At 39.4% G+C, this 12,333-nt stretch overlaps 1 long non-coding RNA gene and 1 pseudogene across 1 annotated transcript; both read left to right on the top strand.

The window, feature by feature from the left end:
- Nucleotides 1–1,185, top strand: part of LOC119019261 — a 38,793-nt pseudogene extending 37,608 nt beyond the window's left edge.
- Nucleotides 1,186–2,368: 1,183 nt separating this feature from the next.
- Nucleotides 2,369–6,124, top strand: LOC119019955. The gene is made up of 2 exons (XR_005075200.1): nt 2,369–2,605; nt 5,841–6,124. It is a non-coding gene; the product is annotated as an uncharacterized LOC119019955 (long non-coding RNA).
- Nucleotides 6,125–12,333: the final 6,209 nt, after the last annotated feature.

Raw genomic sequence — 12,333 nt, 5'->3', positions numbered from 1 at the left:
AAGTCCTGATTTCTTGTGTTTGTGATTAGTTGCATTTAATGTATGTGTGCTCACCTGCTGTCCTCTGATTTCCCCAGTTCAGGTGCTGAGCCAAGGATGGTGGGTTGGTGTCGAGGTGGCGCTGTCAGTCTTGTGTCCGTCTTGTGTTTTTTGTTTTTTTGTTTTGGTTGCTTTTGGTTTCATCTCCCCCCTACTAAGTCTCAGCCCTGATTGGTCCCCCTTTTTGTCCCAGTGAATGACTTCTTAATACGTTTTTAAGACTATTTCAACTGAAATCAAATGTTTTGTACCCACCTATGCTGTCTCTGCCTCATTGTAAAACAGACCTGAGTGCCTTATTTGATTTACAAGTTGTCCTTTAAAAAGATAAATGTCCCTGGGTGAAACCCCCAGGGTGGCTTTGTTTGGCATAAAATGTCGTCTTAACAGAGTGCTGCCCAGAGCATGCTCCTCGTGCCGCCACACAGACAAGGTGTCAAACACACATAAATAGTTGCTGACAAACACCATAACAACAATAACAAAGATCTGATCAAGCAAACGTTTTTAAAAAGATATAACTAAACTGTTAATGTGGAGACTTCTTTAGGAAAAAAATGCTATGGGAGTTTGATTTTAAGATCAAGATTCAAAGATTTGTCACATGCATTATGGCAAGCCGTTTTTAACATTTAATCGAACCACACTCCTATCTGTAATTGCATTTTAGATAGCCATAATAGCATTTCTCCTTGTCAAAATTGTATTTTCACTAGTCAGAATGTTAAAGTTATTCACACAAACATTCTTACTAGTAGAAATGTTAGTTCAAGATATCTACAACTTTGTACTTGTGAAAACTAAATGTAAGATATCTAAAAATCCTTAAAGTATAAGTGGTTGTTTTAACATTTACTAGTTACACTGGGTATGTATTGCTGATATCTGTAATTCAGTTCTTCCCAGTCAAAAAGAACACTTCAGATATCCACAATGACATTCTTCTTAGGGCAAATTACGTAACTTTTGCCATTCATGTGTATTGGGCTTTCAATTTCAGATATCCACAATAACATTCTGGATATCTAGAATGAGCATTCTGGATATCTGCAATTGAATTCTTAGGAAAAACTCCCATTACAGATATTTTCAGTCCAGTTGTTACTAGTCATTACTTTCGTGAACGCATCCTGAGCACCATGCACACAGGTGTGGGCACCTTTAGTGGCACGAAGGCAAAACCAGAGTCTGTGATGTACTACAACATGGTCGTAGCGTGGAAGTCCCGGACCAGATGCGAGGGCGTACTATGTCAAAGGCGGTAGAAAAGATGGCCAGTGTCTTCTATAACATCCTCAACCTGGCTGGGATCAATGCCCGCATCTTATTCACGGAGCACTGGCAGCAGGAGAGCTCGGAGGAAAGTCCTGCAGCAGCTGGCAGAGAAGCTGAGGGCAGAATACATGGAGGGGAAAGGAGCCGCGGCAGTCGGCACAAGGTGGGCAGCAGCGGGAGCAGACCTGAGCTGCAAACGAAACAAAATGTCGGACACTTGAAATGCCACAAGCCCGTGTGAGAGCGGAGATGATCTGCAGAGGCTGTGACCAGTGATCATAACGGCTCTTTTTTTGTTTTTGTTTTACATCAGCTCGTTTCCAGCTTTTTCCATTATTATTATTTTTAATTATACATTATAAAGTCTTAATGTTTCGTAATCAAATGATTTAATTTTCTTGTTCTGAGTTTTTATATAAAAATTTTAAAATGTATACAATAATTACGGTTTACTATGTGCATGTGTGATGATAGAAATATTGATAAATGTATAATTAAACTTGTTAAAAGGTACATTTTAGTTTTATTTCGATTTTGTTTTTTGTTTTTTAAATATCATGACACAATGAATGCATTCGTCACTCAGCTGGATATTTACATGAGAGATTACAGAGTTTAAAATCCAGCAGTCAAAATGACCGCTTATGGCCATTAGTAGTTTTACAATTCCGGCCAACTTCAGAAGAACGCGGTCCTAGGAACAACTAAGATACTGTGCAGAACTCTCACAGTTTTTTATATATATATATATATATATATATATATATATATATATATATATATATATATATATATATATATATATATATATATATATATATATGAAAATGTATAAAAAATGTAATGTCTGTTATGTCACTATCTTGCTATCTTGACATTTTTGTATCTCTCATCTTGTTTTTATAACTAATTTGTGGTACAATGCGTGTATGGCAAGCCGTTTTAATATTTAATAGCTAGACCGGATAACAAATATTTGAATCTTGATCTTAAAGTCAAACTCTCATAGCATTTTTCCTAAAGAAGTTTCCACATTATGAACATAACAGTTTAGTTATATCTTTTTAAAAACGTTTGCTTCATCAGATCTTTGTTATTGTTATAGTCGTATACTGTGTAAAATAGTGTTTGCCTGCAATTATTTATGTGTGTTTGTTGTATTCCACCTCTTATTCGTCCGTCATGAGGCAACGTCAAGTTCCTTGGTTACTGATTGGCTGGGGGGGGGAGAAGAACAAACAGAGAGTGACGCAAGGGTGTGCGGAGCAGTTACTGCTGTAAATGCGCTATGGTAAGAGTCATATTGAAGTTATGAATCACACTGTATTGTAGTCATTTCTATTTTAAATTAAATGCACTGCGTTCAGAGTGTCAAAATGTAGTGTGCTAACAAGCAAGCTAAGCTACCGCCGAGCTAGCGGCTGTGTATCCAGGACTCCAGCAGCGTTGGGCTCACATTCAGCTGTCACCGGAAGCCATCAGCCCCTACAGCGGGCGAGAGGAAACCAGATAGCCTACTGGGTGATGTCAGTCAGTGGCATGCTTTGATGTTAACAAGGTTATCAAAATGAGAAAATGAAACCGCTAAGTAGGGCTAGCTTCGGTTGCTAATCAGGGCACGTCATGCACGTTAGATGTGGACTGAGTCTTGAGCGAGCTGAAATGAGGCTTAATGATGTCACACAGTAACGTCAGTGACCTCACAGTACAATTGTATAGTTCCCATGTATATACACAACGTATTACGTTCAGTGGCTGATGTGAGATAAGTAGATCATATATAGTAAGCAGTTTGTTAGTGAGTAGCCTAATTACATGTTTTGTGTGTTAATAATTCATTAAATTTTTTGGGCAGTTGTAGTTGCGTTGTTTATTACTGTGTTAGGTTTGGCTGTAATCCCAGTGTAGCAGGGAGTTAGCCGTGTCGTAAAACATTCAACAACGATGGTGAATGATGATCCTGAATCCACAATCAGCATTGCTGGCTTCATTGTTGACATCTACCTGGTGCTTGCTGTTGTAATCACATTGAAATGCGATGGGAAACATCCGTAGCACTAAACTTTTCTCACATCAGTCTCCCTGCACCAAATGTCTGTACGATTATTGCATCTGTGGTCACAACATTGGAGTCTAATACTGTCATGCCCATCGACATCAAGAGACGTATGTATATATATATATATATATATATATATATATATATATATATATATATATATATATATATATATATGTATATATATGTGTATATATATATATATATATATATATATATATATATATATATATATATATATATATATATATACATATATATATATATATATATACATATATACATATATACACACACACACACACACCGCTAGCCAGGCATAACGACGTTGTCAAATGACACATAGTAATGACGCTGGCAATCAACACATTAAGACGACATGTAGTAAGGACACATAGCAATGACACGCAGTAAGGACGTAAGGACACTGTCAAACAACACATCATAAAAATGCTTTGTCAAGTGACACAGCATGATGACACGATGTATTGACAAAGTCAGATGACACAAGGACAGTTCAGCGTTTAATACACATAGGCAAATGTCTTCTCACATTTTCAGTAGACATAGGCATGTCAATATACTTTTGGCACAAATGGAACCCCATAGTATTCTGGCCTGCTGGGGCATGTTGTGATTGTGGTTGTGTGCATAGCGTAAAATATCAAATAATAGTCGGACCGTTTGTTTGTTTCAGTCATTTAACAGGCCGGTCATGTACTTGGGACCAGGCGGCAATTTGGGACAGGTGTTTAATTCCCTCCTCACAAAAATCCGGGATGAAAATGTCACAAACTTCACCAGCTTTTCAGTGAATTCTCTGGCATCCTTCTTGGCAATTGTTGTGCGTCTGCTCGCCCTGATCATTTTGCGGGACACTTTCTTGTGGCATGCACAGTTCTCTCATTCCCGCATGTTTATCTCAAGCTCCTGGCTAGCCTTCTTCCTACCTGCCTGGCCCTGTTGCTGTCCTCCCCAGACAGACACTGAAACATTTTGAGTAGAATCTGAACTGAGAAAGATTTTTTGGGTGGAATACAGCTTCCATCTTCTCTAAATGCCAAAAACAAGCTTCTAGTTCTCTGAAAAGCTTATTTTGCAAGAAAAGACTTCTGACTGAAAAGAATGATGGAACAAGTGAAACGATGTTTCAACACTATAATTAGGTCAAATTCACACATTTTGAACAGAATCTTCACTGAGAAAGCTTTTTTGGCTGGAATAGAGCTTCATCTTCTCTAACTGCAAAAAACAAGCCCCTAGCGCCCTGAAAAGCTCATTTTGGCGAGAAAACACTTCTGACTGAAATGAATGATATAACAAGTGAAACCATGTTTCAACACTATGATTAGGTCAAATTCACACATTTTGAGTAGAATCTTCAATGAGAAAGCATTTTTGGCTTGAATACAGCTTCATCTTCTCTAACTGCCCAAAACAAGCTTCTAGCGTCCTGTAAAGCTCATTTTAGCAAGAAAATACTTATGACCGAAATTAATGTTGCAACAAGTGAAAAAATGTTTTGTACCAGCAGAGGGCTTTTGTATCTGGGTGATTAATTGAGCACCAATGGTAGCCACTTATTGTGGGCAGAACGGAGTATAAAGGTGGTAGCTCTTCCCGGCGCTTTCTCTTTGCGCTCCTGTCTGATGCGTCACTTCTGGTTTAGAAGTTTAGGCTCTCGGCAGGTAGGACTGTGCGCTGCTCGTTGTCTCCACATTGTCAGGTGTTGATCCCGTTGTTCTCATAGCACATGTATGTTTTGCTGCAGAGCGGCTGAGCAGATGCACCGCGCTTCTTGGTGTGCGCTGGTCCTGTTGGGTTGTGGTGGTAGGTGCCCTCTTTGTCTGCATGATCTTGGTCGATACCGTTAAAGTTAACGCTAGCATGGTTGCAGGTAAATGCTGGAAGCCGCGTGTGTCTCTCCCTCTCTCACCACAGTGTATGTATCCGATCAGGCAAAAACAGGTATGTTATAGTTTTACTGTGGCGTTTGAAGCCGGTATGGTAGGCTCATTTTAATTAATTTCGCTCCTTTTTAGGTGAGATACAGCCATTGGGCCAAATAGATTGTGACATAAGAAAGGTCACGATCAGCTGACCGCTGCTGCTTTGTCTGCTGCTTTGCCGCTGTTCTGTCGGCTGCTCTGTCGCAGCTTTGGCCGTTGCCTTGCAACTGTTTCGTCGCAAGTCACTATTAGCTTTGTAAATTGTGCCCTCATGGCCATGTGTTTAGTACCAACTCTGTTTATTTTGTTTTGTTTTGTTTTGTTTTTGTTACCACCCCTGTCTTGACTTTTGACATCCTTTGGTTAATTTGATTGAATTAACTAGTATAACTCACTTGTTTATGGCAGGGGGTGTTTTGGGCAGTAGATATTGTGTTTTGATGATTATATGCCCAGTTTTCATTTTATACTAGTGTTGTTTCACTGTGTGACTATTCTCTTGTCCTTTTTCTTTGCAGAGGCCGGTGGTGGTGGTGGTGCTGGTGTCCCTTCCTGTGTGCTGTGCTGTTGCCACGTGCCCGGGTGACTTATGATATATTGTTTGGACCCCTTCCCTCACTAGTTTCTCCACACCAGCGAGCCTCAGCTTGGAATAGTCTCTTTTATAATTGGTGTGGATACTGCATTGTTTAATTTTGAATAATAAAGAAGTACCGAACTGTGAACCACTTCTCATGCCTAATGAGTTGACCTCACTTGCGTGTCCTGAGATGAACCAATAAAATTAAATCTTTGGGTGTGTGATGGAAAAATTCCTTTTCATTATGGGTTGATGAATTTTGAACTATTTTGTTGAATATGATTTCTTAAAAACATTTATCTAACTTGCTTCATGTGACTGATATCTTATGCAAATGCATGAACACCTAACCTCTGCCCTATATGATTGTAACAGAGTCACGAACCAGCCAAAACTCAGATAGAAAGTCGTCTTCTTGTCTTATGTTTTATGTCTGATAATTTTATGCTTTGCACAGAGTCCCAGGTCATGCGTCATGAAGTTTTAACTTTACGTCTTGTGTCGATGAGAAGCCTGTCTGATTGGGATAGTCGTATGTACGTGTGTGTGTAGCTTAATCACTGCTGGCACCGAGAGTGCTTGTCTCTTCCCCTGACCTTGTTGATATCTGTGTATAAAATTGTGAACACTCCTTTACTCGGGGCTCATTCACTCAGCTCATGAATTTGACTGTGTGGTGAGTCCATCTGCAGATGGTTGGATTAAACTTACCGAAAAGACAGATCTGACTTTACTCTTTGATTGACAGAAATTTCCACCACAGGTGAAAGTCCCAAGGTGGCGTTGTCTGCAGTCAATAAGCTATGAGTGGGGTCCCATCAGCTCTGCTACCCTCCTGAACCCAGGCAATTTGACAGTCCTGTGTCAGGTGTCTTCCCTATGCTCGCCACAGTTTCAACACTGTAATTAGGTCAAATTCACACATTTTGAGCAGAATCTAAGCTGAGAAAGCATTTTTGGCAGGAGTACATCTTCATCTTCTCTAACTGCCCAAAACATGCTTCTAGCGCTGTGAAAAGCTTGATTTGGCAAGAAAAGACGTCTGACTGAAATGAATGACATAACAAGTGAAACCATGTTTCCACATTATTGTTAAGTCAAAATCATACATTTTGAGCAAAATCTAAGCTGAGAAAGCATTTTTGGCTCGAAAACAGCTTCATCTGCTCTAACTGCCCAAAACAAGCTCCCAGCGCTTTAAATCTCTTGACTTGGCAAGAAAAGACGTCTTACTGAAATGAATGATAGAACAAGTCAAACGATGTTTCCACAATATGTTTTGGTCATAGTCATACATTTTGAGCAAAATGTAAGCCGAGAAAGGATTTTTGGCTTGAATACAGCTTCATCTGCTCTAACTGCCTAAAACAAGCTCCCAGCGCTCTAAATTGCTTGATTTGGCAAGAAAAGACATCTGACTGAAATGAATGCTGGAACAAGTGAAACCATGTTTCCAGACTATGTTTAGGTCAAATTCATACATTTTGAGCAAAATCTAAGCTGAGAAAGCATTTTTGGCTTGAATACAGATGAATCTGCTCTAACTGCCTAAAACAAGCTCCCAGCGCCCTGAAACGCTTGATTTGGCAAGTAAAGACGTCTGACTGAAATGAGTGATGAAACAAGTGAAACCATGTTTCCACATCATGTTTAGGTCAAATTCATACATTTTGAGCAAAATCTAAGCTGAGAAAGCATTTTTGGCTTGAATACAGATGAATCTGCTCTAACTCCCTAAAACAAGCTCCCAGCGCCCTGAAACGCTTGATTTGGCAAGTAAAGACGTCTGACTGAAATGAGTGATGAAACAAGTGAAACCATGTTTCCACATCATGTTTAGGTCAAATTCATACATTTTGAGCAAAATCTAAGCTGAGAAAGCATTTTTGGCTTGAATACAGATGAATCTGCTCTAACTCCCTAAAACAAGCTCCCAGCGCCCTGAAACGCTTGATTTGGCAAGTAAAGACGTCTGACTGAAATGAGTGATGAAACAAGTGAAACCATGTTTCCACATCATGTTTAGGTCAAATTCATACATTTTGAGCAAAATCTAAGCTGAGAAAGCATTTTTGGCTTGAATACAGATGAATCTGCTCTAACTCCCTAAAACAAGCTCCCAGCGCCCTGAAACGCTTGATTTGGCAAGTAAAGACGTCTGACTGAAATGAGTGATGAAACAAGTGAAACCATGTTTCCACATCATGTTTAGGTCAAATTCATACATTTTGAGCAAAATCTAAGCTGAGAAAGCATTTTTGGCTTGAATACAGATGAATCTGCTCTAACTCCCTAAAACAAGCTCCCAGCGCCCTGAAACGCTTGATTTGGCAAGTAAAGACGTCTGACTGAAATGAGTGATGAAACAAGTGAAACCATGTTTCCACATCATGTTTAGGTCAAATTCATACATTTTGAGCAAAATCTAAGCTGAGAAAGCATTTTTGGCTTGAATACAGATGAATCTGCTCTAACTCCCTAAAACAAGCTCCCAGCGCCCTGAAACGCTTGATTTGGCAAGTAAAGACGTCTGACTGAAATGAGTGATGAAACAAGTGAAACCATGTTTCCACATCATGTTTAGGTCAAATTCATACATTTTGAGCAAAATCTAAGCTGAGAAAGCATTTTTGGCTTGAATACAGATGAATCTGCTCTAACTCCCTAAAACAAGCTCCCAGCGCCCTGAAACGCTTGATTTGGCAAGTAAAGACGTCTGACTGAAATGAGTGATGAAACAAGTGAAACCATGTTTCCACATCATGTTTAGGTCAAATTCATACATTTTGAGCAAAATCTAAGCTGAGAAAGCATTTTTGGCTTGAATACAGATGAATCTGCTCTAACTCCCTAAAACAAGCTCCCAGCGCCCTGAAACGCTTGATTTGGCAAGTAAAGACGTCTGACTGAAATGAGTGATGAAACAAGTGAAACCATGTTTCCACATCATGTTTAGGTCAAATTCATACATTTTGAGCAAAATCTAAGCTGAGAAAGCATTTTTGGCTTGAATACAGATGAATCTGCTCTAACTCCCTAAAACAAGCTCCCAGCGCCCTGAAACGCTTGATTTGGCAAGTAAAGACGTCTGACTGAAATGAGTGATGAAACAAGTGAAACCATGTTTCCACATCATGTTTAGGTCAAATTCATACATTTTGAGCAAAATCTAAGCTGAGAAAGCATTTTTGGCTTGAATACAGATGAATCTGCTCTAACTCCCTAAAACAAGCTCCCAGCGCCCTGAAACGCTTGATTTGGCAAGTAAAGACGTCTGACTGAAATGAGTGATGAAACAAGTGAAACCATGTTTCCACATCATGTTTAGGTCAAATTCATACATTTTGAGCAAAATCTAAGCTGAGAAAGCATTTTTGGCTTGAATACAGATGAATCTGCTCTAACTCCCTAAAACAAGCTCCCAGCGCCCTGAAACGCTTGATTTGGCAAGTAAAGACGTCTGACTGAAATGAGTGATGAAACAAGTGAAACCATGTTTCCACATCATGTTTAGGTCAAATTCATACATTTTGAGCAAAATCTAAGCTGAGAAAGCATTTTTGGCTTGAATACAGATGAATCTGCTCTAACTCCCTAAAACAAGCTCCCAGCGCCCTGAAACGCTTGATTTGGCAAGTAAAGACGTCTGACTGAAATGAGTGATGAAACAAGTGAAACCATGTTTCCACATCATGTTTAGGTCAAATTCATACATTTTGAGCAAAATCTAAGCTGAGAAAGCATTTTTGGCTTGAATACAGATGAATCTGCTCTAACTCCCTAAAACAAGCTCCCAGCGCCCTGAAACGCTTGATTTGGCAAGTAAAGACGTCTGACTGAAATGAGTGATGAAACAAGTGAAACCATGTTTCCACATCATGTTTAGGTCAAATTCATACATTTTGAGCAAAATCTAAGCTGAGAAAGCATTTTTGGCTTGAATACAGATGAATCTGCTCTAACTCCCTAAAACAAGCTCCCAGCGCCCTGAAACGCTTGATTTGGCAAGTAAAGACGTCTGACTGAAATGAGTGATGAAACAAGTGAAACCATGTTTCCACATCATGTTTAGGTCAAATTCATACATTTTGAGCAAAATCTAAGCTGAGAAAGCATTTTTGGCTTGAATACAGATGAATCTGCTCTAACTCCCTAAAACAAGCTCCCAGCGCCCTGAAACGCTTGATTTGGCAAGTAAAGACGTCTGACTGAAATGAGTGATGAAACAAGTGAAACCATGTTTCCACATCATGTTTAGGTCAAATTCATACATTTTGAGCAAAATCTAAGCTGAGAAAGCATTTTTGGCTTGAATACAGATGAATCTGCTCTAACTCCCTAAAACAAGCTCCCAGCGCCCTGAAACGCTTGATTTGGCAAGTAAAGACGTCTGACTGAAATGAGTGATGAAACAAGTGAAACCATGTTTCCACATCATGTTTAGGTCAAATTCATACATTTTGAGCAAAATCTAAGCTGAGAAAGCATTTTTGGCTTGAATACAGATGAATCTGCTCTAACTCCCTAAAACAAGCTCCCAGCGCCCTGAAACGCTTGATTTGGCAAGTAAAGACGTCTGACTGAAATGAGTGATGAAACAAGTGAAACCATGTTTCCACATCATGTTTAGGTCAAATTCATACATTTTGAGCAAAATCTAAGCTGAGAAAGCATTTTTGGCTTGAATACAGATGAATCTGCTCTAACTCCCTAAAACAAGCTCCCAGCGCCCTGAAACGCTTGATTTGGCAAGTAAAGACGTCTGACTGAAATGAGTGATGAAACAAGTGAAACCATGTTTCCACATCATGTTTAGGTCAAATTCATACATTTTGAGCAAAATCTAAGCTGAGAAAGCATTTTTGGCTTGAATACAGATGAATCTGCTCTAACTCCCTAAAACAAGCTCCCAGCGCCCTGAAACGCTTGATTTGGCAAGTAAAGACGTCTGACTGAAATGAGTGATGAAACAAGTGAAACCATGTTTCCACATCATGTTTAGGTCAAATTCATACATTTTGAGCAAAATCTAAGCTGAGAAAGCATTTTTGGCTTGAATACAGATGAATCTGCTCTAACTCCCTAAAACAAGCTCCCAGCGCCCTGAAACGCTTGATTTGGCAAGTAAAGACGTCTGACTGAAATGAGTGATGAAACAAGTGAAACCATGTTTCCACATCATGTTTAGGTCAAATTCATACATTTTGAGCAAAATCTAAGCTGAGAAAGCATTTTTGGCTTGAATACAGATGAATCTGCTCTAACTCCCTAAAACAAGCTCCCAGCGCCCTGAAACGCTTGATTTGGCAAGTAAAGACGTCTGACTGAAATGAGTGATGAAACAAGTGAAACCATGTTTCCACATCATGTTTAGGTCAAATTCATACATTTTGAGCAAAATCTAAGCTGAGAAAGCATTTTTGGCTTGAATACAGATGAATCTGCTCTAACTCCCTAAAACAAGCTCCCAGCGCCCTGAAACGCTTGATTTGGCAAGTAAAGACGTCTGACTGAAATGAGTGATGAAACAAGTGAAACCATGTTTCCACATCATGTTTAGGTCAAATTCATACATTTTGAGCAAAATCTAAGCTGAGAAAGCATTTTTGGCTTGAATACAGATGAATCTGCTCTAACTCCCTAAAACAAGCTCCCAGCGCCCTGAAACGCTTGATTTGGCAAGTAAAGACGTCTGACTGAAATGAGTGATGAAACAAGTGAAACCATGTTTCCACATCATGTTTAGGTCAAATTCATACATTTTGAGCAAAATCTAAGCTGAGAAAGCATTTTTGGCTTGAATACAGATGAATCTGCTCTAACTCCCTAAAACAAGCTCCCAGCGCCCTGAAACGCTTGATTTGGCAAGTAAAGACGTCTGACTGAAATGAGTGATGAAACAAGTGAAACCATGTTTCCACATCATGTTTAGGTCAAATTCATACATTTTGAGCAAAATCTAAGCTGAGAAAGCATTTTTGGCTTGAATACAGATGAATCTGCTCTAACTCCCTAAAACAAGCTCCCAGCGCCCTGAAACGCTTGATTTGGCAAGTAAAGACGTCTGACTGAAATGAGTGATGAAACAAGTGAAACCATGTTTCCACATCATGTTTAGGTCAAATTCATACATTTTGAGCAAAATCTAAGCTGAGAAAGCATTTTTGGCTTGAATACAGATGAATCTGCTCTAACTCCCTAAAACAAGCTCCCAGCGCCCTGAAACGCTTGATTTGGCAAGTAAAGACGTCTGACTGAAATGAGTGATGAAACAAGTGAAACCATGTTTCCACATCATGTTTAGGTCAAATTCATACATTTTGAGCAAAATCTAAGCTGAGAAAGCATTTTTGGCTTGAATACAGATGAATCTGCTCTAACTCCCTAAAACAAGCTCCCAGCGCCCTGAAACGCTTGATTTGGCAAGTAAA

Source organism: Acanthopagrus latus, chromosome 5, assembly GCF_904848185.1.
Source record: "Acanthopagrus latus isolate v.2019 chromosome 5, fAcaLat1.1, whole genome shotgun sequence".
Taxonomy (NCBI): Eukaryota; Metazoa; Chordata; class Actinopteri; order Spariformes; family Sparidae; genus Acanthopagrus; species Acanthopagrus latus.
The sequence above is the reverse complement of the archived record's forward strand: the minus strand, read 5'-3'. Positions and strand labels throughout refer to the sequence as shown.